Here is a 24,440-nt window from a genome sequence, read left to right as displayed (position 1 = left end):
CAAGACAGCAAGCAGAAAGCAAATGGCGGCTCCCGCGGAGTGGATTTTCGGCACAGAAACCACAGCCCCGCCAACAATCCCAATCCACAAACTCTCCCTGTATAAAAAATATTCAAAAAAAAAAAAAAAAGAAAAAAGAAAAAAAAGGCGGGGCACACTGAGCTTTCTTTGCCTCGGGTACTTACAATCCACTGCTGATTACACATTCAGCTTCTCCGCCCGGAGCGAAGCGAAAGAGGAAGCAGATGGGAGCAAAGCGCCCGCGGCTCTGAGCATCCAAGCGTCTCTTTTTTGATTTCTTTGTTCTTCCTGCTCCTTGGCAAAGTGGTCCGCTACAGATTAACGGTGAAAGCTCTAAGAGACTGTGCGAAATCTCTATTAAAGCCACTGCTTTGAGCACCACGCTCAGCACTTCAGCAACCCCCGTACGCAGCGGCCATCTTCCTCAGGATGTTTTCTATGTGGAAGCTAAAGCGAAAGAAGGAATTAAACAAAAGGGGGATGTCATGAAAATAGAAAGGAGAGAAAAGCGAAAGAGTGAGGGAGAAGAAGGATAGGAAAGGGGAGAAACAGCATAATAAAATAAAAAGCAAACTATGTAATGTACATGTATGAATATATTCTAGTGAATTTCCACTTTTTCTGTGACTATACTGTGCCAATTAAGAAATATAAATTTTTAAAATGAACTAAAAAATAAATGCTCTTTCACCTTCTGTAATTGTTCTCTTAGTTTCTTCATTCATTCACTAGATCTTCTTTCAACTCATTAATAATTTAAGTAATTTATTTATAGCTTTTTTCTGAAATTCATCCCCTTCTATTTCTGTGCATTTCTTTTTTGGGGGATTGTAACTTGGGGGTGGGAGACTTATTTGTTTGTTTACTCATATTTTCAGAGGTCTTGGACTTAAAGTATGTTCAGATGGATTCCTCTTCATCTTCTGTGAGGAAGTTCTCTGGAGTGAAATAATCTCTTATGTTAAAAGTCCTGTATATCTCTTAGTTTCGACATGTAGGCTCAGTGTAATCCAAGTACTAGTTTCAACCTCCAGAACTCAGTTTGCTGTTGCAAGAACTCTTGAATGAATTTATTCTGTAGAACTGCTGCAACATTGTAGATTCTTCTAAGCCATTATTTTGGATACTTTTTTCTGATTTTGCAGAGGGTGTAGATGTCCATGCGTGGGATCTGAGGTCCTCTTTAATTATTCCTACTTGGGGTCCAGTCGTTGCTTTGTGTTTTTGTTTTCCCTTATTCTAAGTACTCTTCTAAGTACTTTTAAAGCTTCAGCAGGGTTACTTCATCTATAGTGTCTCTGTGGATTTGTAGTGTACCAGTCACTTCCCAGTCACTCAATAATAGTAGTGATCAATATACAACATTATAATAAATGTTGAGTATGTACAGCATGTACACAAACAATTACCACAAAAAGAGGAATGGCAGGGTCAGCTCTTAACAATAGTAACAACAATAAACAATCATGAACTAGGTATATCATTAAAATATAGAGGTGTCAACTATGTACTCCTCAGTACTAAACACTGCATCAACATAAATGGTGGGGACAGCAGTTATGTAAATTAAATTGTCCTTAAAGATAATAAATGTACAGTTCACTAACAGTAATGAAAACAGGGTAAGATAGCAAAAAATGTTTAAAACTTTTCAAAAGCAGACAGATTTGTAGCAAGTGATGGCTATAAAGAGTTAAAATAAAAGAAATAATGCAAGAAGGAACAAGTAAATTTGGCTATTGGAAGGGGAAGAGTGAAAGAAGAAGTAATCAGAAAAACAAAAAAGCAAAAAATAATATAGTCATATTTATTCTCTCTCTACACACACATACACACACACGCACATGCATACATACATACATTGTGGAACCAATTAGGACACACACACACACACACACACACACACGCTTAATGAAAAAAGAAAAACAAACAACAAAAATAAACCCTTTATAAAAAAAGAAGGGATTATCTCACTTCTGCTGAGGTGTTCAATGCTGTTGACAAGAATGGATGTTCAAGGCATATGCTGCTCTCTTTTCCATTTCTTCTTTTTTTTGCATTTTTATTTTTTTATTAGTTGCTCAAGACAATACAATGATCTTGACATATCATTCATTTGATTCAAATAGGGTATGAATTCTCATTTTTCCATGTGTACAAATTGCAGGATCACATTGGTTATACATCCATGTGTATACATACAGCAATCCTCATGTCAGTTGTATTCTGCTGCCCTCCCTATACGCTCCTCCCCTCCCCCTCCTCTTCCATCACCATAGCAAGGGTTGGGCATTGTTAAATACATCTTCTTTGAGTTGCTCACTGCCACAGTCTGGCTGGGCACAAATCACGAGCCACTGAAGCAGGAACAAACTTTATTTTCAAACTGCAGGAAAACACTTCACACAGCTCCCGGGGAATCCTCCCGAACGCCACGAGGCTTCTCCAGGAACCCCCAGCCGGAAATATCTCTCTCGGAAATCCCTCCTCCTGCACTTCCCCAACCAATGGGAACTCTTGGGGAATCCCCGGAAATCCCCACGAGAACTCCAAAATAGTGCGAGAACTCAAAAGTTGCGGCAGAGGCGGATAGTAATGCCTCGCCTGTCAATCAATACTGTTGGCAAAATGCCAGGGACCATACAGACTCGGCCGTGGCTCTCAGCAGCTCACTAAGCCCTCTGTTGGAATGGTCTGGAATGGAAGCTGAATGTAATACTTTTCTACTTCTATTCTCACAAGTTTAATGTAAGACAGAAAGGAAATTAGTGACAAATTAAAGTTCTGTCCATGCAAATGTGGTAGATGCACTCCCAGGACAGGTCTGAGTTCTAAATGTGAAGTTCAGGCAGCTTGTGTTTAATTCTGACCAACCTTTCCATTTTTTCATGAGGTATTCAGGTAGAGATAATACTTCCATCCACCCTATTGCTAGACTGATGTCAATTTCTGCTGAACATATTGATCTAGGGCAGGGGTTCCAGGAACTCCACTCTTGGGGCAAAGCAATCAATTATCCATAAATTTCATATAATCCACCACCTACGTATGTGACCTTCCCAGGATCAGACCCCAAGCACAAATGTGCCCATCTTTCCTTTCTGTGTTCTCTCTGGCTAACCCCCACAGCCACCAAACCCAACAGAACAGAGCTGCATTCAACCCTGTATCCCTAGCTGGAGTCCCACTGGGTGCTGTTCCTTATTTTTCCACCTTTGTTGGGCCCTGCCAAGCAGACTGTATAAGTCACATGGCAGGTACATGTAGGGACAGTCAGCTAATGCTTGATAAGAAGAGTCCCCCAGCAAAAAGTTACCACCTGGCCATTTCAAGTTGGTGTCCCACATGAAATCTCCACTTTCCCCTTTCAGCAGAGAAGCATGAAGCACCCTCCCACATCAGCTCACTGTACTGCCTCTGGGTCACTCAGAAAACCCCTCTGTTCCCTAGTTTTCCCAGGTCAGATTTTCTTCACAGATCTCTCTCTCTCTCTCTCTCTCTCTCTCTCTCTCTCTCTCTGGGTCACTCCTCTCCTCCATGGTGAACCAATGTCACAATTGTTATCAGCTAAATTCTCTTTATTCTTTCCCATCCTACCAAAATTTCTGTGTCTCTGATTCTGATATTGAATTTTGGTGTATTCCCTCTGTCAACCACCTGCTGGGAAGCAGTATTTCTGCTGCTTGAATCTCAAGTCATGGAGCATCTAGAAATTGCACTCTTATTGTATTCTGCCAACTTTCCCCCACTGCCCATTTTCCTACATTTTAAACAAGGTGTCCCATATTTTCATTTGGTACTAGTTCCCATCAATTATGTTACTGGTAAGTAGAGATCAATCTAGACAGAAACTTAAAATTATTTTCAAAGTCTTCTCTATGAACTTTCAGTGTATCTGAACTTGTTTTCATATTCCTGAATGCTTCTTCTCAGTTCTGCAATGAAGAACAAGCCAGACCATGCCAAAAACTGCTAGCTTTTTCTTGATTAGAGTTGGATCCTAGTGAAGCAAGCTTTGATTTCACTCTAATAGCATCCTTACTATCCATAAAGCACAATGAACAGCACTTTAAATATTAATATCAATTGTGACAGAATAGTAGGAAATATTTTTAGATAGCTGAGCTTTACAGAGGCTCCTCCAGTGATATGTTATTAGTATTTAAGACCTAATTATTCATTATTGATTCCTTGCATAATACTGGCAACTGAATATAGAATTCATCTATTTTTAAAGAGGTCTGATCAAAGTGCATTTTTTCAGTTTGATAGCTACAGTCCACAGACACTCTGTGCTCCTATTATTTTTTTAATTTGAAAGATATTCAAAACATCTCTGGAGTTGTGTTTATTTGCTAATAATTTTTTTCAACAGTTGGACATGGGTCATTTGCTCATTTATATAATTTGCCAAATTCACATAAGGATCATAAATAGGTACACATAAGAAAATCCATTTCTCATTTTGAATACAATATCTACCCATATAAATCTACTTGTGTATAGATTCAGTTCATGATTAAATGATGTTTACATTAAAAATGTTTATGAAATTTTTTATAAAAACTATAGGTTTTATGATCGCGCAAAGGTATCTGTTATTTTCTGAAATTAATTCATTTTTTCCTCATATTTTTTAAGGTTTGCAGTTTTGACTAAGAATATCAGCATCTTTATGGGTGAGTGATTGCTCATTGTTATTTACACCTCCAGGAAAAGTATCTCAATGGTGGTAATGTAGTGATACTTGGCTACTGAGTGACTGTTTCTTAAAAATACCAATGACTTTCAACACAGATTTTTTTGAATATTTTCACAAGAGTATCTAAAAAGTACAAAGTCTTCAATGAATTTTTTGAATCTGCCAATCATTTCTAAATCCAATATGTGTTATTTTAATATGGAATGTAATTATTTGATCCAACATTATCTTTTTACTTTGATCCTATAGTCACTGTTAAGTTCCATGCTGAAGGATGAATATGGAATCTAAATAAAATACATCATATTATATCTTGGATGGAATAATTAAATTAACTAAGACCCACTGATAGATCATTTTTCATAATGACATGTTTGCTTGTAGGTTTATGCTTAAAATAATACACTAAGTACTAGTACAGTCATTTCAATATAATTTGTAAGAGTAACACATCTATTACAACATATTTTTCCATCAACAAAGACCATTTTGACTAAAACGGAGGATAGTTTCAATCTTAGAACTGCACTTTTTTAAAAACACAATTATTATTTTTCTGGAGAGATAAAATGAGTCTGTTAACAGTGGATATCTTTGAAGAAGAAATGTTGAATTTATATACCAATATTGATTCTTGAAACTTCTATTTTATACCTATTTTTAACATTTATTTATTCATATTATTTTTACTCTTTAAATTTTTAAGTAAATGGGAACAAAAACAAACTAAGTTAGGTCAAAAATAGCCAAAAACATGTTTCTAGTGGTGAAAAATTTTTAGAAAGTGTCATAAGATATATTAAGTTTGAAGGTTTCTTTTATTTTTCTTTTTCACCCTTGCTCTAGTCTTTAGGATTATTTTAGCTGTCTGTAATAGAAAGCACACATTTTTATGTGATTCCAAGATGATTTTATTTAATGACACTACTAAGTCATCAGGATTTGATTTCACATTGTTTCTTAAATTTTTATGGTGTGGTGTCAGCATCAGCCTACGTCTGATTTCTCTTTTGCTGAAAAATAAAATAGCTGCTTAAATTCTCAGATGTGTATCTAACACTCAATAATACTAAAAGGAAGAGTCAAGGAGCTTGCTTCTGATAGATGTCTCAGAAGAGTGAAAGACCTACCTTCTGTGAAGTCCATAGTCTTAGCCCTACTGGCATTAATTGGATCATGGAACAAATTATGTGGCTATCATCTTAATCAAGGAAATTCCATGCCTTGTTTTTAAATCATAAGAAAACTGTATTAATTATCCAGGTGTGGGAAACAGGATAATTCTGAATGAATGAGGTAAATATGAGATTACCTGTTCCTAGGGCTGCAGAAAATAATGCCATCCATCTTCTCATGACATGACAATGAGAAAAGAAAACATTTTTGACTACATTTACCCTGATGCAATTATTTTGCTCAAACATACTATAAAAGTCTGTTGTGTGTATATAAATTTAAACTCAAGTGTGCACCATACACACACTACACAAATTAAACAAAACTATCTGAAAATCACAATCCTTACTTAATCATAGTTGACCCGCTAGGAGGTTACTACTTCAATGTACATGTGTATTCACAATTTGGCTCCAAGCCATTACCCTAGTTGCATTCCCTAACTACAAAATGTTCAGTGATGTGAGAGAATTCTCGCCATTCCTCAAGAGTGCCATGCCCTTGTCTTTCTTCTGTTTTCAAGTCTATTCTAAAATCATTCTATTTCTGGAAGACTTCCTTTCATTATTCAAAACTCAGCATCTCTTCAAAGTTACTTGATTCATCCAGTTAATGTAGTTACATTTTCTACTGTGTCCTTACAGACTTGTGTTTATTATTATAGATTATTATTGGATATAATTTACACATAGAAAGGTCATCCTTAGGATTGGAGCCTTGTTAACTGCCCTATATATATTCCCGGGGCTACCTGAAGGCCAGTATTATTCAGATTTAATAGAACTGAATAAGAAATGAACATTTATGAGAAGTGAATTTGGGTAAGTAAGGAAGGGGTTGCATCAGAACAAAGATGATAGGATGAAGAATCTGGGTGTGATGGAGTTAAGGTAACTTCTTGTATTAGGATATACTGTCCATGTTAGGGCTTGAAAATTATACCTCAGTCATAGGGAATTAGTGTGAAATTAGTTTTTAATAACCATGATCAGTTCACATGACAAACAACATTTCATAGCTTTAACAAATGAGTCTATCTGAAATAGTGGCTCAAAAATTCTTAGCATATATACAGAATCCAAAGAGGGAATATTCTCAATAGCTCAGTCATACCACGTTGGTATTCCGTGCCAAAATCTAATTAGAGAAAGAAAAGTTCATGGGGTGAAAGACCTAGTCAAAACTACAGCGTAAAGTCCCTTAATTGGCACATTGGGGAAGACAGACAGGGTTTACATTAAGGAGCAGGGAAATTGGCTGTTTGGATAACTCATAATAAATTTGGGGTATTTATTATCTCCATGTGCCTGATTCTGAGCTGAATAGCAGAATCAGGAGCCAGGGTTAAAAGCAGCTTCATTTTGCCACTGAATAGATGAGAAGAAAGGATGAAAATTGATTTGGCATTGAGAAGAAACTAACAGATATTTTAACTAAAGCTATCTAGAAGGTTGTGGGGCTGATTTGCTGATATGCTTAGAGATTAATTATGAAGATCTACACCATGAATCAGATGAGGAGTTTGAAAGTTTGGCAGGTTTTTCAAGTCTAGGAAGTGCTGTCTGATACGTAGAATGCATAATGTATTAGAGAGCTTCTTAGGGGTGATCCAAGAGTATAAAATATATGTGCTCTGACAGTAACCCAGTGGAGCTATTAAAGATGTTGGGGGTGGAGGGGTAGACACGAGGGTGGGGCAGACAGGAAATATTGGCATTTTATAAAATTTTAAAAGTTATAACTATTTACATTTACAAGATATATCATATTTTGTTTGCTTTTGAATTTTCCCTTTATAATCATTTCTGAGAATGCTAGTATGTTAGACAAGATATCTTCACCATATGTTTGTGATCAGCCTGAATTAAATGTACAATAGGTGAAAGATGATATTAACTCCATCTGGTCCATAAAACAAGCATTCAATGAAAAGAACACATGACACAAATATTAAATTTTGTGTCCATTCTGTCTTTACATTTCATATCAAAATATCTCATATCCTTTACCTACAAGGTAGAAACTGGTTAGAAATGTTCCAACTGTTCTAGAGTAACGTGGAATTTATATGCAATATTGTCTAAGAGTATCAAGATAAAATTTGATACTCAGATCTGGCCTTATAATATGTCTTAATTGGCACTGAAGAAATCCAGTCCATCTTAATTAGTATATTCATCAGATTGTAAAATGTAAGTCCTAAAGAGAGAAGAAATGAGAACAATATATTCCATCAAATCATACATAAATTATAAATCTACAGAGAAAATTACTGATGAATATCCACGTTAACTACATCAAAAGAAAATGTTATTTTACACGTGCCTTTTATACTTTAGCAATACTAAAAGCTATTTTTTAATATGTTGTGTCAATTGATTTCAGGTTTTTATGATGTGATTAAAATATTTGTGTGTCTTTAAAGAATTTGATTCTGTCTATAAAATTGACAAGTTCTTCAATGACTTTCTCCATGTGAGTCATTGTTGAAAGTTAAGACAACCAAGGACACTGTTTTTCAAAAAGTTTCAGTAGAGTACTTCCTCCAGGACACCCAGTTTATCTTGGAAATGATGAATGTCCCAATCTTTTCTTATAAAAACCATATCCTATTCTTATGTTTGATTTCACATTATTTTCCAAATCTTCAGAGGCAGAATCCCTGAAAGAAGTTAATATTACCAATACAGTGTTTTCAAAAATTGTGACCTTAAATACAAGCAACACAAAATTATCAGCTAAATGTGAGAAGCACATCTAAATGGAAAAGGGTATTTATTAATTAACTTATTACTCCTTAATTATAGTCTTTTATGGTAGTGGTGAATTTCTGGACTTGTATTTATTTTTCCTTCTGTCTACTTTGCATTTAATTTGTTTTTCTTTTTCCAGCTTATTCATTTTTAAAATATTCATATAAGCTCCTTTACATTTAAAAAATTAAGTTACATTTATTTCTAACTGCTACACAAATTTACGGATCATTTGTTTTTCTTCTTTTGAGAAATATCTCTTTAGTTCTTTCACCCATTTATTGAGTGGGATTATTAGTTTTTTGGTGTTAATTTTTTTTAATTCTTTTTATATTCTGGTTATTAATATCCAATCAGAAGAGTGAGTGGCAAAGATTTTCTCCCACTATGTGGGCTTTCTCTTCATGCTTTAGTTTCCTTTGCTGTGAAGAAACTGTTTTAAAGAATCATGAAAAAAGAATTAACTTCTGTCATTTGTGGCAACATAAATGGTTCGGATGTCATTATGTTAAGTAAAATAGACCAGGCACAGAAAAATAAATGTTATAGGATCTCATTCAAATACTAGAATCTAAAAAAGCTGGTCTTTTAGAAATTGATAGAAGCTGGTTACCAGGGACTGAGGAAAATAGGGAAGAGAGAGAGAGAGACACACAGAGAGAGAGAGAGAGAGAGAGAGAAGGGGGAGAAGTGGGTATCAAGTGACAGAAACAAGAAGTTCTTGTGTGATATTGCACAGTAACAAGCTATAGATAACAATAATGTTTTTACATTTCCAAAAGCTAAAAGGATTTCAAAAATTTACAGTGTAAATTAGTAATAAATGTTTGAGGACATAAATGGGCTAAACCTGATTTAAATTTCACACAATGTATACATGAACTGAAAAATCACATGGTACCCTATTGATATGTACAGTTTTTACGACTTTTTGTTTCTCTAGCTCCTTAGGTTGGAATGTTAGTTATTGCTTTTGGGACTTTTCCCTTTTCTAATGTAGTAACTTAAAGCTATAGATTTAGATACTTTAGTTGATTTATATTTATATTAGATGATTATTTATAGATTTTACCTTTCAAACAGTTTAATTTTTTTGCTTTTTTAATTAAATACATTGGTAATTTAAAAATATTGTGTCTGTGTAAAAAGTTAGGATTTTTCAGTGCATTTAATTTTTAGTATAGTGAAAATAACCCCTAGGGCTGGGGATGTGGCTCAAGCGGTAGCATGCTTGCCTGGCATGCGAGGGCTGCTGGGTTCAATCCTCAGCACCACATAAAAAAATAAAATAAAGATGTTGTGTCCACGGAAAACTAAAATATAAATATTAAAAAAGTTCTCTCTCTCTCTCTCTCTCTCTCTCTAAAAAGAAAGAAAGAAAATAACCCCTAATATTTCTAATTTATAAATTATCATTACTTGTTTTACCTAGTGTAGAGCTTATTTTGTAAATCTACATACATATTTATGAAGAATGCATATTGCCGCAGTCTGGCTGGGCATAAAATAACCTAGCTGCCACAAAGGCTTGTAGGTTCAAACAGCAACTCTTTATTCCGGAACTCTCACTGGCACTCTACACACACTTCTCTGGAATACACTCCCTCCACCGGGCTCCCCGTGCCAATTCTCTCCAAACCCTGTGAGAACTCAACAGGAACTCCAAAGAAGCTAGCAGGCACCTGAGGCAGCAGGATCTGCCCTAATCCCAGCAGGATCCACCCTAATCCCAGCAGGATCCGTCCTAATCCTGGAGCAGGGTCACCTTTCAACCATTCCCTCTAGCAAAATGCGAGGCGTCATTCCGACTAAACTGTGGCTCTCAACAGCATATTTTCCAAGTGTTGGATATATTCTTCTCAAAATTATTAATCATTTCAAGACAAGTGATATAATTTTTCTGAACTTCTATATATTCAATAATTTTTTAGTCATTATTTTAATTTCTGTTATAAGGCTATCAAAAGTTCCATGCTATGAACTGAATATGTCCCTTCAAAATTCATATGTTGAAGCCCTACTTACCAATCTGACCAAATCTGGAGGTAGAGTCTTTAAGAGGTAATTAAGGCTAAATAAAGTCTTAACGGGCATATCCAATTCTAAGAGGTGCTAATAAGGAGATGTAGGTAGAAATTGCCATCTGCCAATCAGGAGGAGAGTCCTCACCAAAAAATGCTGGCACCCTGATCTCTGCCTTTTTTTAGTCTCCAGAATTGTGAGAAAACAAATTCTGTTGTCTAAGCCACCTTGTCTATGGTGTTTTGTTTTGACAACCCAAACTGAGAGCAGACATCCTATATATTGTGAAATTGTCTTTTGTGTGAATAGATGTGATTATTGTGTTTTTCTAATGAATCTCTATTCTTATGAATCATTGCTCTTTTTCTTTGGTAATACTCCTGCCTTAACATTTGTAAAATGTATTTAATCTTGATATAACTGTTTAGTATAATGGAATATAAAATGTAATATATAGCTACTCAGCCCCTTTATGCTGACTATTTACACTCCACTTAGGTTCAATCGGCTTCTATATTTAAGTGAGTCTTGCTTTTCCCCCGCCACCGACTTTTCTTGCATATTTAATTTCAATATTTAGTTCATTATCACTCAGAGTATTGAATGATATGTTCAGAATTAGGCCTACATACATTAACAGCTATTTATTTGCTCTTTTTTCCCATTCTTTCTTTTCCTCAAAATTTTAAATAATATTTTTCTAAAATTTCAGAATTCCATTTTAGTAAATCTATTGGCATTTTAACTACATCTTTCTGTGTTTTCTCTGGGGATTAAAATTCATCTCTTTAAATTTCACGGTATTTTAGACTTATTATTCTACTGATCTACTTAAAATTTAGAAGCCCTGCAGCTATATAGACCCTTTAACTCAATTTATGTTAGAAGTGCTATGAGTATTAAATCTACTTGGATTAGAAACTCAGAAGATGGTTTTATCACTTTTGTATTAGACAGTTTTATGTATTTTAAATAAATTTTTTAAAAATGTTCACTTGTATTACCCTCATATGTATCATTTGTGATGCTTTTTATTGCTTCCTAATATATTCTTTAACTTCAATTTGAAGGACTTCCTTTAGCATTTCTTCTTGGCATTTCTTTTTTTTTTAAATTTTATTTTATTTTATTTATTTTTTTTATTGTTGGTTGTTCAAAACATTACATAGTTCTTGATATATCATCTTTCACACTTTGCTTCAAGTTGGTTATGCATTTCTTGCAGAAAAATACTCTTAGCTTTCATTCATCTTGAAAGGGCTTAATCTTGTGATTACTATTCAGGGATCTTTTTTCCTGAATATGAGATTCACTGTTGACATTTTATGCTATTCCTCACTCATATTTGATATTTCACAAACTATTTGTGTTGTTTTGTTTGGTTTTTATACCTGTTGACTATGATATGCTTATGGTCGATTGTGTAGTTCCTCTTATTTGCTGAGCTTCTTGAATCTTTATATTTATTACTTTGAGCATTGGGAGTGCATTTACAGCTATTATTTTTTCAAGTGTTTTGTTTTCTGCCCATTCTCTCTTCCTATTTTTTTTTGTTTCTAAAAATAAGATGTGATAAGTTTTTTATATTTTTCTATATGTCCCTGAGCTTATTATTTTTTAATTCTTAAATCTTTGCTTTTCATATTGGATACTCTTTGTTGCTTTATCTTTAAGCATATTCTTTCTTTCCTATGTCATCTCCCACAATTTCTCTGTTCCACCAAGTATATTTTAAAGGTTTTAATTTTTAGCCTAGTGTTTCCTTCTTTTAATTCAAAGTTTTCTATTGTGAACTTATTTTTTATCATTATAAACCCATTTTTCTCTTCATCCTGAGTATAGTCATAATAGCCATTTTAAATCTATGTCTCCTGGTATCTACATCTAGGTCATCTCCAAGCCAGACTGTATAATTGTCTTCAGGGTGGGTCACATTTTTTTTTCTTTCTTTCTTTTCTTTTTTTTTTTTTGTTGTTGTTGGTAGTGGTGTTGTTGTTATTGTTGCTTGTTTGTTTTTGTAGGATGCACGTTGGCTAATATTATAAGCTTTGTAAATTTTATTTTGTTAAAACTCAGCATCCTATGTTCACCAGAATTATACTAATTACTGTGTTGCAGCATGCAATGTACTTTGTTGTCAGATTAAACATTCTCTTTGTTGAGCAGAATTTCAATAATATCTTAATAATTAACATTCACTAATCTGTATATTTTCATCTTGAAATTTGATTCACACTTTACTTTTTCCAAAAATGTATGTAATATAGTTGTAAATTTGATTTTTTTTTAAACAAATCATCCTTTCTGATTTTTTAACAGCTTATGCATGTGTGCATGCATATGTGTGTTTATACAGGAATTTTATGAAAATAAAATTATAATACTATATTTCTTGATTTATCATGGTGCATATTATTATAAGAAATTAAGTCAATAGGAATATTTGATATTTTATCAGTGATAGTATCACTTAAAATGTTATTAGAAATCTACATTTTATTTAAATGGCTAGATTTTCAAAAATTCCTTTATTAAATTTCATTTTATGATATAGGATCAATATCCATTAAATTCATCTTTTTATTTTGACAGAGGTAAATATAAAGAAACACTGTGTGTAAGTGCATTAGAATAAAGGGAATTTTAAGCAATGTCATGATTTTTCTATTTCTACTTCATCTATCAAAGTCGCATAGCAACTTGTTTCTAAAATTATTTTTAAAGAGAAGAAATTCTTAAACTATGTTGAAACAAGGGACTATGCTCTATTTCAGATGGATAACTTCATTATATTCACTTTCTAGAAACAACAATAGCAACAGTCTTAACTAACATTTCATATATGACAATATGATGATAGATTGGCTGAATGTTTAACTAAAGGTAACATTTTTAAAAAATATATTTCTTTTAGTTGTCAATAGAGCTTTATTTTTATTTATTTATATGTGATGCCAAGAATTGAACCCAGTGCCTCCCACATGCCAGGTCAGTGTAACTTTTATATCCTCATACTTTAAATAAAAAGTGGACATTACTTTTTGCCAATATAATAGTTTTACTTTAAAAAACTATCATGGAAATTAGTCTTCTTGTAATGTAAATGGGAAATTATATTCTTAATATTAAAGTGAGTAGAAAAAAGTAAAATTACTTTGTTTTAAAAAAAGGCTTTTGAAATAATTTTAATAAAATATTTGGATATAGGTTTTTCAGGAAAATGTTGCACTAACTTCTGTGATAGTAATTTTTACATTTTACACAATATATGTGTTAAGCAATATTACTAAAAAAGCCAATTCAAAAAAAATCGACAACTAAAGTAAATTTAATAAATAATGCTTTTAATAATATATACACATTTATCTCTAAATGTGTTTTATTATGCAGTTTGAATAATTTAAAATTTGTTGTGACTAATAGCATATAAAAATATAAATGATAGGATTGAACTCTATTGTTTGAATATAATAATAAGAAACCAGAAGTGTACTATAAAATAGATATGACCCCATCAATTTCTTTGTAAATTATGATCAATATTTTCTATGTTTATGAGAGCAAGTAATAAAAATGCTATTAAATATTTGGTGTATGAGTTATTGTATAATTTGTTTATCTATAAATAAGCTAAGAACTATTTAACATTTAGTAGAAAATTAGATTAGGACTTAGCTTCAAATAGATATGTTTATGATGTAACTATCTGAATACTATTGAATATCCTTTGCATTAATGGGAAATTTGAATATGAGAGAATTACGTGAATTTTGTTTATGAAATTTATCTACAGTATCTGAAAAAATCATGTAGTAGTCTCAGAATATATTTGTTACCCATTTCCCAAGGACCAGATCACTTCATTCTTACAATTATGCTATATCATATTATATTCATTGTCAGTAATTTTCAAATCTGAATTCTTTCTTGCTAATGGTAGGCCCTATTATGAAGAGTTGAAAACAATTCTTAATTTTGAATAAATGGGGAAAAAGCTGATTATTAAAAATGCAGTGTTGCTTATTTCTTTCATGGAACTCTCCTCTAGTAGTGCTACATTCTTGGTAAAGTGTGAAACCATTAACAAAAATTTTCTTTATTCTGAGTACTAAAACAAATTCAGTTTTATGATCCTTCACTAAATCATTCTCAGCCAACATACTTTCTTATTTCTGTGCTAAACAATATTGTAACCAGGCCAAAAAAAAATTATCTGTTTTTTTCAAAATGTACTTATTCCCAGAGCACAAAACTGTGAACCAACTAAAGTGACTTCCATGATCATGATTTATAATTTTTTCTTAAATATTGCTTGAAAACCCTCATCTTGTTGTACTTGACTATCCAAAGCTGTCATTGCATAAATTCTGCTCAATACCAATCAGTTCTCCACCTAGAGAAAAAGTCTCAGTGTTACACAGCCCAGTCCCTAGACCTCTATAAAAATCCTCTATTAATTTTCTCTCTTTAACCCACTATGTATCACTCTATAAAAGTAGTATGTTCTCATATTGCTATATATTTAATGACCAGGTGTTGCTTGCTGATAGGCTTTCTGGTTCACATTTTTTAAGGAGTAGATAGCTAACTATCTTGTCAAGTTTCCTCAGGATCCTTTCCTTGTCAATTCTGGAGACTCCAAGATTGCAAACTGTGTTCCTTCAAGGCCCTTTGAACTCTGTATTGGTGGATCTCTCCTACCACAGGGCAGTAAGTTTACATTGCATCCAAGCTCTGACTACTTTGCATTGAACTCAAAATGTTACATTCATTTGGTTTCTGGAGATAAGGAATCTTTCCATGTCTTTTGTTTGTTATATTAGATTTAAGAACTCTGACACTCACTAGAAACTTGTCTGCTATGAACAACAATGCTGCCGATCTTTGTGTATGTCCTCCTCACTGTTTGTCACAAATCCAAAAGAGGAAGTTCTTAGGGAAAAAGGTGGTAATCAGTATGATAAATCCAGCCTCAAGATAGTCCTGAGGACCGAAGAGCAATAAAAGTTTTCTCAGACTGAGATGCTTATAGAATGCTCTTATGAGAATAAAATAGTTTTACACATATTTTGGATTATCTGTGAGAATATAGTGCAGGTATAAACATTCTTTTCAAAACTTCTGGTTAAGTCAATTTTTTGGGCTTTTAATTGGATATGACAAGTATTGGATCACTGACTTGATGCCTGAAACACTCTGGATCACACCTGACTGATCACTGTGTGCAGTTTGAGAAACTGACTATAGAAAAGATAAATGGTCATACCATATATGAAAACAGAATTCTGACCTAGTACTTCTGCAATAAACAGTTCATAAAGCCAAACTACAACTTCTGCAGCTCTAGGAAAGGAAAGCCAGGACTGGCTTAATGAAGTCCTTCTTCTTTAATTTTTTATTTCTGCTTTCAAATGGATCAGTCTCATGTTTCTTAGTCACTTGCAAATTTTCTTAGTCTATATCTATGATCTTTCAAGCCAGATTATTACTTCACGCCTGTATTTACTCTATATTGTGATTCCTGTGCTTATTGTTTTCATGGTATAATTTCAAAATTCAGAAGGAAAAGAGGAACTAGAAAGAATGTAAAAATACTCTATGTACCTTTATATTTCTCTTCCAAAAATTGTGCTCAGAAAGTAGCAAGGAAAATAATAAAGAATTGGCTCATGTGATTATGTAGACTGAGAAGTCTAAATTCCAGTTTTAGAGTCTGAGGCAGAATCTCTACATCTCAAAGATCACCAGGCAGAAGGAAAAAATTCTCACACTTCCTCTTATCCTATTTACTTTTTCAGTGAATGGGGCACACCCACATTATGGAGGGCAATTTGTCTTACTCAGTCTAGCAATTCAAATGTTCTTATTATTCAGAACAATTCCCGCAGACACACCCAGAAATGTTAAACAAAAGAACTGGGGACACTGTAGCCCAGTCAGGTTGGCATAAAAAATTAACACTCACAGGGAATATTTATCATTGGAATTTTGGCAGTATTCATGTTTGGTGCCAATTAAATGTCATTAATGTTCCCTTCCTCACTTGTGCCATAGACCTTGCTTGATAATACTTTAGTGTGACTTGACTAAGCCATGTAGGTTTATGAAATTCCCACACTGAAGCAATCTGTTTTTCCATCTCAGGTTATCCACTTGGTTTCATGTTGACTAACCAGTCAAGACTAACTTTGCTTTTCTTGATTTCATTGCTATAATAATATGATACATTTTGTAAGATCAATTTGGATAATGGAATATAGGTCCTGAAAAATCCATGTCTTCATGGATTAATTATTAATTAAAGTAATTTAATTAATAATTAAAATAATTAGTTATTAATTATTTTATGTAACCACTATTCTGAGGAGAATCTTTTGGATTTTGAACAACCAACCCCAGTGCCCATAGTCTGATGGTTCTTGTAATAATAGCACTGTCATGCAACAGGCTGGATGTCCAGAAAGCCACCAGCCCCTGCATTTAACCAGGCTGATTAGAAATGCTTTTCAGACAACATGCTTGCTATCAAAATTATCATGGATGAAAACTATCATAACCTTGTTTCCTTCCCCCTAGGTCCTGGAGTCAAATGCCATAGTCAGGCTTTCCAGGTTTGCAAATAACCAAAGAAGACTGTGAATGGGGGTGCCAAGAGTCGGGGAAATGAATGAACTTTCTGAAGTGTGACTACCATATGATCTAATCCTATTTGGTTGAAAACTATTTCTATAGGCCAACTACAGTAACTTACATAATAAAACTAACAGCTTTCTCATCCAGGCTGCTTCAAGAACCAACCTTATTATGAATGTCATATGCTCCACCAAATCTCAATTGGTTTCCTGTATGTTTATATTTGTCTTAAGATCACCTCAACTAGGCTGTACAAACTTATACTCTCCTGGAACTTGTTCCTCCTTCTGTTATAAAATTACACAAAAACTATATTTTCTGGCACTTCGAGGAAGAACTTAGCCAAAACCTTCCAATAAGCCTGAACCTTAAACTGTGTATGAGTCAGGGTAAGAATTCTAATGGAGGCTTTTGAATCCCTTGTCCCAGAAGTTAAATGTCATAAATCAAGCCTATCTATTACCTACATACATTCTCATAGAGAGTCCTTAAAATTGTTCCCTCGGACTACTGTTCTAATCCAGAGGCATAAGCCTACCTGCTATCTGCTGGAATATCCTTTGGCCCACCGTCTGAGTGTTGGCAGATGTTGACTATAGTAGGGCAGAACCTGGGCCTGCTCCCAGGAATCCTGGGTAAGCACTGTATCTTTCTGAATGCAAGATACAGTTGTTCCTGTCAAACTACCCACAGGGGCAGGGCTGTTTCTAAGTCTTTCTTTAATAACTTTGCATTTCTATGCAATTATAAGTGTTTTCCAAATTTATTTACTCCAAAGAACAAAACTGTACAGTTATTTGAGGAAGATGGTCTGTGGAGACCTCCACTTTGGAAGGTTTGTAGGTGCATGATTGTTTTTTTTTTTTTTTTTTTTTAAAGCAACTTCTTGTCCGTTTCCCACAGGGGAAACATGCCTTGTACTTCACCAGTTGTGATATGCAGGGCACTCTCAATCCTTTCTGTTCAGTATTTTCTACAGAGCAACCAAATCAACTTTCCCTGGGAGACTGATAGAAATGTGCTGTTGCAGATGGGCCCTAACAAGATCCCCAGGTGATTTGTATTCACATCCAAATTTGGGAAACTGCTCTAAAGGCAGAGCACAACCTACAGAAGGGCTTCCACAGCTGGAGTCTAAATGCAGTACCCACTTCCACTCCACTATTCTCTCACATACCACATATAAATTATTCACAAATGGGAAAAAATATTCATTTCGCTCCACTCACAGAACATGTATGTATGAGGCATGGAAACCCCAAGGCATACTCCCTGCATATGGTTCACTTATTAAACATTAAAAGAACATTGAAAGAAGTTTTCCCTGTGTCTGACAGCCTTGTATGTTTTTAAATCCTGGGCAAACACCTTGTTGAGATATTCAGAAAGAGTGGTAGTGTGTGTGTGTGTGTGTGTGTGTTTAAAAGGGATATTATGAAAATAATAACATTTTTATTCAGATTTCTACAAGAAAAGGAATTTGTGTCAGGCCTGAGATTATAAAAAAGGAGCAGTGTTATAGTTTGGATCTGAAATTTCCTCAAAGCTCATGTGTTCCCAGTGCAATGGTATTGAGGGATGGATCATGAATACTCTGATCTCATCAATGAATTAATTCACTGATGGGTTTATACTTGAATGGACTATGGGAGATGTTGGAAACTACAAGAAGTAGCACCCAATTGGAGGAAAGAGATCACTGGAGGTATGCTCTGGAAGGGCATATCTTGTCCGCAGTCTTTTTGTCTCTCTCTGCATCCTGGCTATTAAGAGATGAGCTGCTTTCCCTGCAGTGGCTTTCTGCCATGATGTACTGTCTCACTACAAGCCCAGAATCAAGGGAGCCAGCCAACCATGGTCTGAAACCTCTGAAACAATGAGCCAAAATAAATTTTTCCACCTCCATGTTGGTTTTCTCAGGTATTTTGTCACAGAGAAAAGAAGTTCACTAATACAGGAAGTGTCCAAGTACAAACATGGCAGAAAATTTAAATAGATCAAATATTCCAACAATCTCATGAACTTTGATTGCACTAACTGGCTAAAAAAAGGGAAATTAGCTTTCTTCCATTTCTGAAGGATGGACAATCAACATCAGGATGCAGGCATGGTCTGGCTCTGATATGGTCTTTCTTCCAGGTTTACAGATAGCCACCTTCTTGTTGTGTCCTTACCTGGCCTTGTATGGGGTTGATGGCCAGCATCTCATTGGGGGATTCTTCTTCTTGCCAAAAGGGTGTAAGCCACCCTAAAACTTAAAGTCTCAAATAATTAGTGAATAAAAAAACCCCACAGATGACCAGAAATATATTTACAAAAGGTGAAGCCCCTGATAGATCCAGTCCACATGGGTGCTGGAACTAGACAAAGATGGCTCCGGTGGTTTATTTAAGGGGGTACATCAAAGGCAGGGATAAGGTTTCAAGAGTGGAGTCTTGCTTCTTGATGTCTTTCAGTCAGCAGGTTGACTGATATCTTGGTAGGTTACACCCATCTCAGTTGCTGTGTGGTATCTTGGCAGAGCTTGAGGGAGAAGTTCATCTGCATCAGGTGATCAATCCCTGTGGGGATGTCATTGGAGGTTTCCAATGACAGACCTATCCCCTCATTTGGCTACTATGTGCAGTAACCCACATGCAACCCATGGACGGCCTCTGACATGGCCTTACTTTGGTACATGCGCATGATTAGAATGTGTACTTGTGTGTGAGTATGTGTGTGTGTGTGTGTGTGTAGAGGGAGAAGGAGGAGGGAAGAGAGAGAGAGAGATATCTGGAGCCAAAGATAAGTGATCTTATAAAGTGAAGATAATTTGAAATTTATTTTTCTTCCTCTTTTTATCAGATCACCAATCCTTTCAGAATATATCCCCACATTTGTGAACTCATTTAACATCAATTATCTTTTAAAAGTCTTAAATCCAATACAGTCCTATGGGAGGGTAGGACTTCATTCAACATGTGGTTTTTGTAGGGACACAATTCACTTTCTACCACCCATGAAGATATTCATAAAATTCAGAATCTCCATTAAGTCACAAATCATATTGGAGAATCAAATCAAATTTTTCATTTTGCATCAATGAAAATTTGATAAAATGCAACCTAATAGTCTCTCCTAGATTTCACAAATAGAACAATTTGGTGTTGGATAAGGTATTACATTTTTTCATTAATTTAAAAAGTGATAAATATTTTTGAAGTTATTTTTCCTGATTGAAATAATCAAGCTTGAAGTTCTCTAGCTCAATTCATTTTCTTTTAGTTAAAGTGTCCTTTGAAAAATGTTTAAAGCATTATATTTTTTAAAAAAGCTATAGCAAGGCACTAAAGTGAAAAATAAAGCATTTTTTTTCCCTTTATTTCTTAAAACATCTCTTAGAAGAAAATAATGAAAGAATTCAGAATGTACCCTGCTGTTTTTCCTATAATTATAATTTTGTTATCTTATGGAAATACAACTGTGTAATAGTTCTTTACAAAGTATTATACTTTTTGATTTTACAAGCAAAATGTCTCATTTCTTTATGGGAAAAATAGAATTTTTCTCATATGTGTTTACTAAACTTCCTAACAGCATTTCTTGACTATCTCTGTCAATGACATAATTACTTAGGAAATAAAGTTCAAATGGGCTTGTTAAATACCCATTTTGCTTCTTGGTTTTTCTCTCTTCAGTTATTTTATAAAATTATTTAATATGAATTCTCACGATTCAAATGAAAGATAAAAAGATATCAAGTGACCCACCCTTCATTGAAACTTGAAGTTTTTGTTGTTTGTTTTTTAATCATACAGGTCATTACCAAAGTGGCATTATATGACTATAAACAAATTTGCTTTAGCAAGCAATAGAAGGAGAATTTCTGTTTTCTTTAGAAAAGACAACAACAGGAAGATAAAGCTAAAATATGTGACAGAGGATATCCTTGAGAATCAGCAACTACAGGCCTCAGAAGAAAAGTATCATTTCCTCCCCAATTTCCCAGAGAGTTTTGACTGTGATCGATGTAATTATCAATTCCCAGAGAGGTTAGGTACAAGATGGCTGTGAAAAACACTGAATTACATTCTTTCTCCATTTACTGGGATGGTAAAGTAACAAGCTCAGTCAAAAAGAATTTTCATATTCTCACATTAAGTTAATCAGTGACAAAGAATTAAGAATGTTATATCCCTAGAAAGATATAGATTCATTATAATTCACAGAAATAAATGGATAAATAGTTTGATACCATTTACTGGAGTGTAAAAAAAATCTAGAAAATAATGAGGAATGGCAAAAAATAAAACAAAACAGAAGAAAAACAAAAGTCTTGTCTTCTATTCAATGCTAATCAAAAATTCACTCTAAAAAAAAAGAGTGGCTCTTATTTTTAGAATTTGGGAGATAATGTATATTACAAGCACAGAAGGTATCTAAGAAATACAAGGAAATGAGATAGAAATATGAACTATAAAAACATTTTTTAGTGTATAAGAAAAGTCAAAGATTTATTATTTGTTCTCAGTTAATGGAAGAAAGATGACTTAATATTTCGATTCTATTATCTGCTTATCAAAAACACTAAGAAAGTATTTAGACTAAATGATTTCAACTCTTTGTTATGTGAGGGTTGCTAAATATCTTAACTTTTCATAGGAAACAGAAAATGCAGTCATTATTCCATGACATCTTTTAAGCCTATTTATCCTAAATCAGACAATATTTTATCCTCATGTGCTGAGGGGGGCCTGCCCTTCCAGCATTGCCTGTGGGGAGCTTGAGGGCACGAAGAAACCCTCCAGAGACAGTTTCAGAGAACAGTGTCTGTTCTTTTGCACAACAAAAATAGCTTTTATAGTGGGTATGTGCCAATTTACATATAATAGTCATAATAAGCCAGAGGTGATACACAACATATCATCTTACGGGAATCCAGACACTAAGAGTCCAGGAACTACCACATAGGCTAACCTTGCTCCAACAGAAGTATAACTCCTTGTCAAGGGAGCAAGGAAATGGTCCTTGCCAGTGTTCTGAAGCACTCTGTCCCCAAACACAGCATTCTATGTTAGGATTTCCCTGCTGCAAAATGAGAAACATAAGCATTATTCCAGGCAGGTCTAGAGTCAGGCCCACAAGCACCCACCCCCAGCCAAAATTCAAGTTCTAAATAATAATAATAATAATAATAATAATAACAACAACAACAACAACAACAACAATAACAATAATAATATACATTGCACAGGAAATTTTGACTTTGCATTCTATATTCCACAACATAAAGATATATAAAACAACTTCATTTGGCTACTCTTTCATCAGCTGAGGACCCATATTCTTTGCTCATTTTATTTCCTTAATGAACATTATTGGATCTTTAGTCTTCCTAACTTTTCTGACACCTTAAGAACTCTAATTCTTTAAAAACGTTTTTAGTGTATTCTGCCTGAACTACAGAATTAGTATGCCTCCAGTTCTGTTGACCTATTGTGACATAATAAACCACACTAACATTTGTATTGCAAAGCAATACCATTTTTTTTTTTTCTGCTCACTGATTACCAACAGGACATAATGAGGATTGTTGTAGTCCACAATGTGTGAAGCCTCAGTTGGGAAAACTGAAATGGCTAGTGGTTTGAATTTGAATTTAGGATTCTTCAATTAATGTTTCTAATTCTCTTCATACTTTGCCCCAAACATGCCTCTCTTCAAAAAATCACAATAAAGTCTCTCCTGCGTCCTCTTTTTCTCTCTCGATCTGTGACCAACCTTGGTCTCTCTTGGTCTCTTCTTGCCTGATGTGGTATTTCCCCTCTGCTGTTAGGAACTGTGAGTAATAAACTATGTTTTTAATGGCTATCCTCTCCTAATACATTGGCCTCACAATACCTGAATAAAATAAAATTCATATTTATAAACAAGTTGTTTCATACTTTTAACATTTCAAAAATTGTTACTTTATGTGATACCTTGTGTGACTTTATTAGAGAAACATCATATGTTTTATGAGGGTCATGTTTAGTTTACTGGTCGTATGCTCTTTTAACCTGCCATTGACAGAAATGCTTAAATGTTTAAACATGGCCTTTTCAATTTTTTGAAATAATGTTTTGATTTGGCATTTTCTACCATAAGATATGTCCCTAATTATGTAGTTGCATTATCCTATAACACAACTTTTGAGATATATTTTCCAAATATTTTCTACCCAATTCCCAGTTGATTGATTCAATGTATTATCTATTTATTCTGTTATTTATCTACTTCTTTTCCATTCCTCTCTATAATGGTGACTCATTTCAGTGAGTATTAAGTTTTTATTAGGTTTTATACATGGACACTGAGTATGATTATATACACAATATCAGAGTTTCAAAAGGTGAAACCCCTATTTTGCACAAATATCAATCAATGCCTATTTTGTGACAGGCTTTGAGAATATAAAGATAATTAAAACCAGTGTTTTTACTCAAGTAGTGTGAGTACATTCACATAATCCCAAATTTCATGTTTTATTCCTGAGAACTTTAAGTTACACTTGATGAAAACTTCCTGGCAGCATGACATACTGAAACCATTTTATATCTTCTTATCCTTTTGATCCAAACTATGTTTATGTATCTTGGCTTCTTCTAGGGGTTTGCTTTCAAATATATATTATAGAAATAAAATGAAGTTTAAAAAAACTTTTCAAGATAAAGAACTGATGAGTCATTAGTCACATATAAGAACATAATATCTTTGTATTTTAAAATATAAATAAAACTTGGAAAATGAGGGGTTTTATTTATTTGTTTTTGTTTTGTTTTGCTTTTTATTAATCCAAAGTAGTTTTGTGATGAAAATTCCAAGAAGTCTAATAAGCTTATTAATTTCATGATTTTGATAGCACAGGCAAAATAACTAATAATGCTCTGCAGTGGTCATTGACTTTGCCATTTGGATTGGAAGCAGTTCAGCTGAGACCTAAAGAGAACTGATGTGGAAGGCTATGGATGGGTAGTACAGAACATGCCATTGGCAGGAAACAATGAAAACAGACTTGAAATGCTGAGATTTGGCAGAGTACTCAATTACTGCATATTTGTAAAATAAGCCAGGTATATAGTAAATTTTTCTGTGCACTGTAAAAAGATGGATAA

General features: G+C 34.0%; 1 long non-coding RNA gene across 1 annotated transcript in view; it reads left to right on the top strand.

The window, feature by feature from the left end:
- The window catches only part of LOC107154251, a 76,739-nt gene extending 58,115 nt beyond the window's left edge, over positions 1-18,624 (top strand). Inside the window, exons 4-5 of the long non-coding RNA XR_001505041.2 lie at positions 4,663-4,700; positions 17,251-18,624. This is a non-coding gene — a long non-coding RNA (uncharacterized LOC107154251). The remainder of the gene's footprint in view (positions 1-4,662; positions 4,701-17,250) is intronic.
- Positions 18,625-24,440: the final 5,816 nt, after the last annotated feature.

This window comes from Marmota marmota, unplaced genomic scaffold, assembly GCF_001458135.2.
Source record: "Marmota marmota marmota unplaced genomic scaffold, marMar, whole genome shotgun sequence".
NCBI classification, from domain to species: domain Eukaryota; kingdom Metazoa; phylum Chordata; class Mammalia; order Rodentia; family Sciuridae; genus Marmota; species Marmota marmota.
Note: the sequence above shows the minus strand (reverse complement) of the source record. Positions and strands in the feature narration are given on the sequence as shown.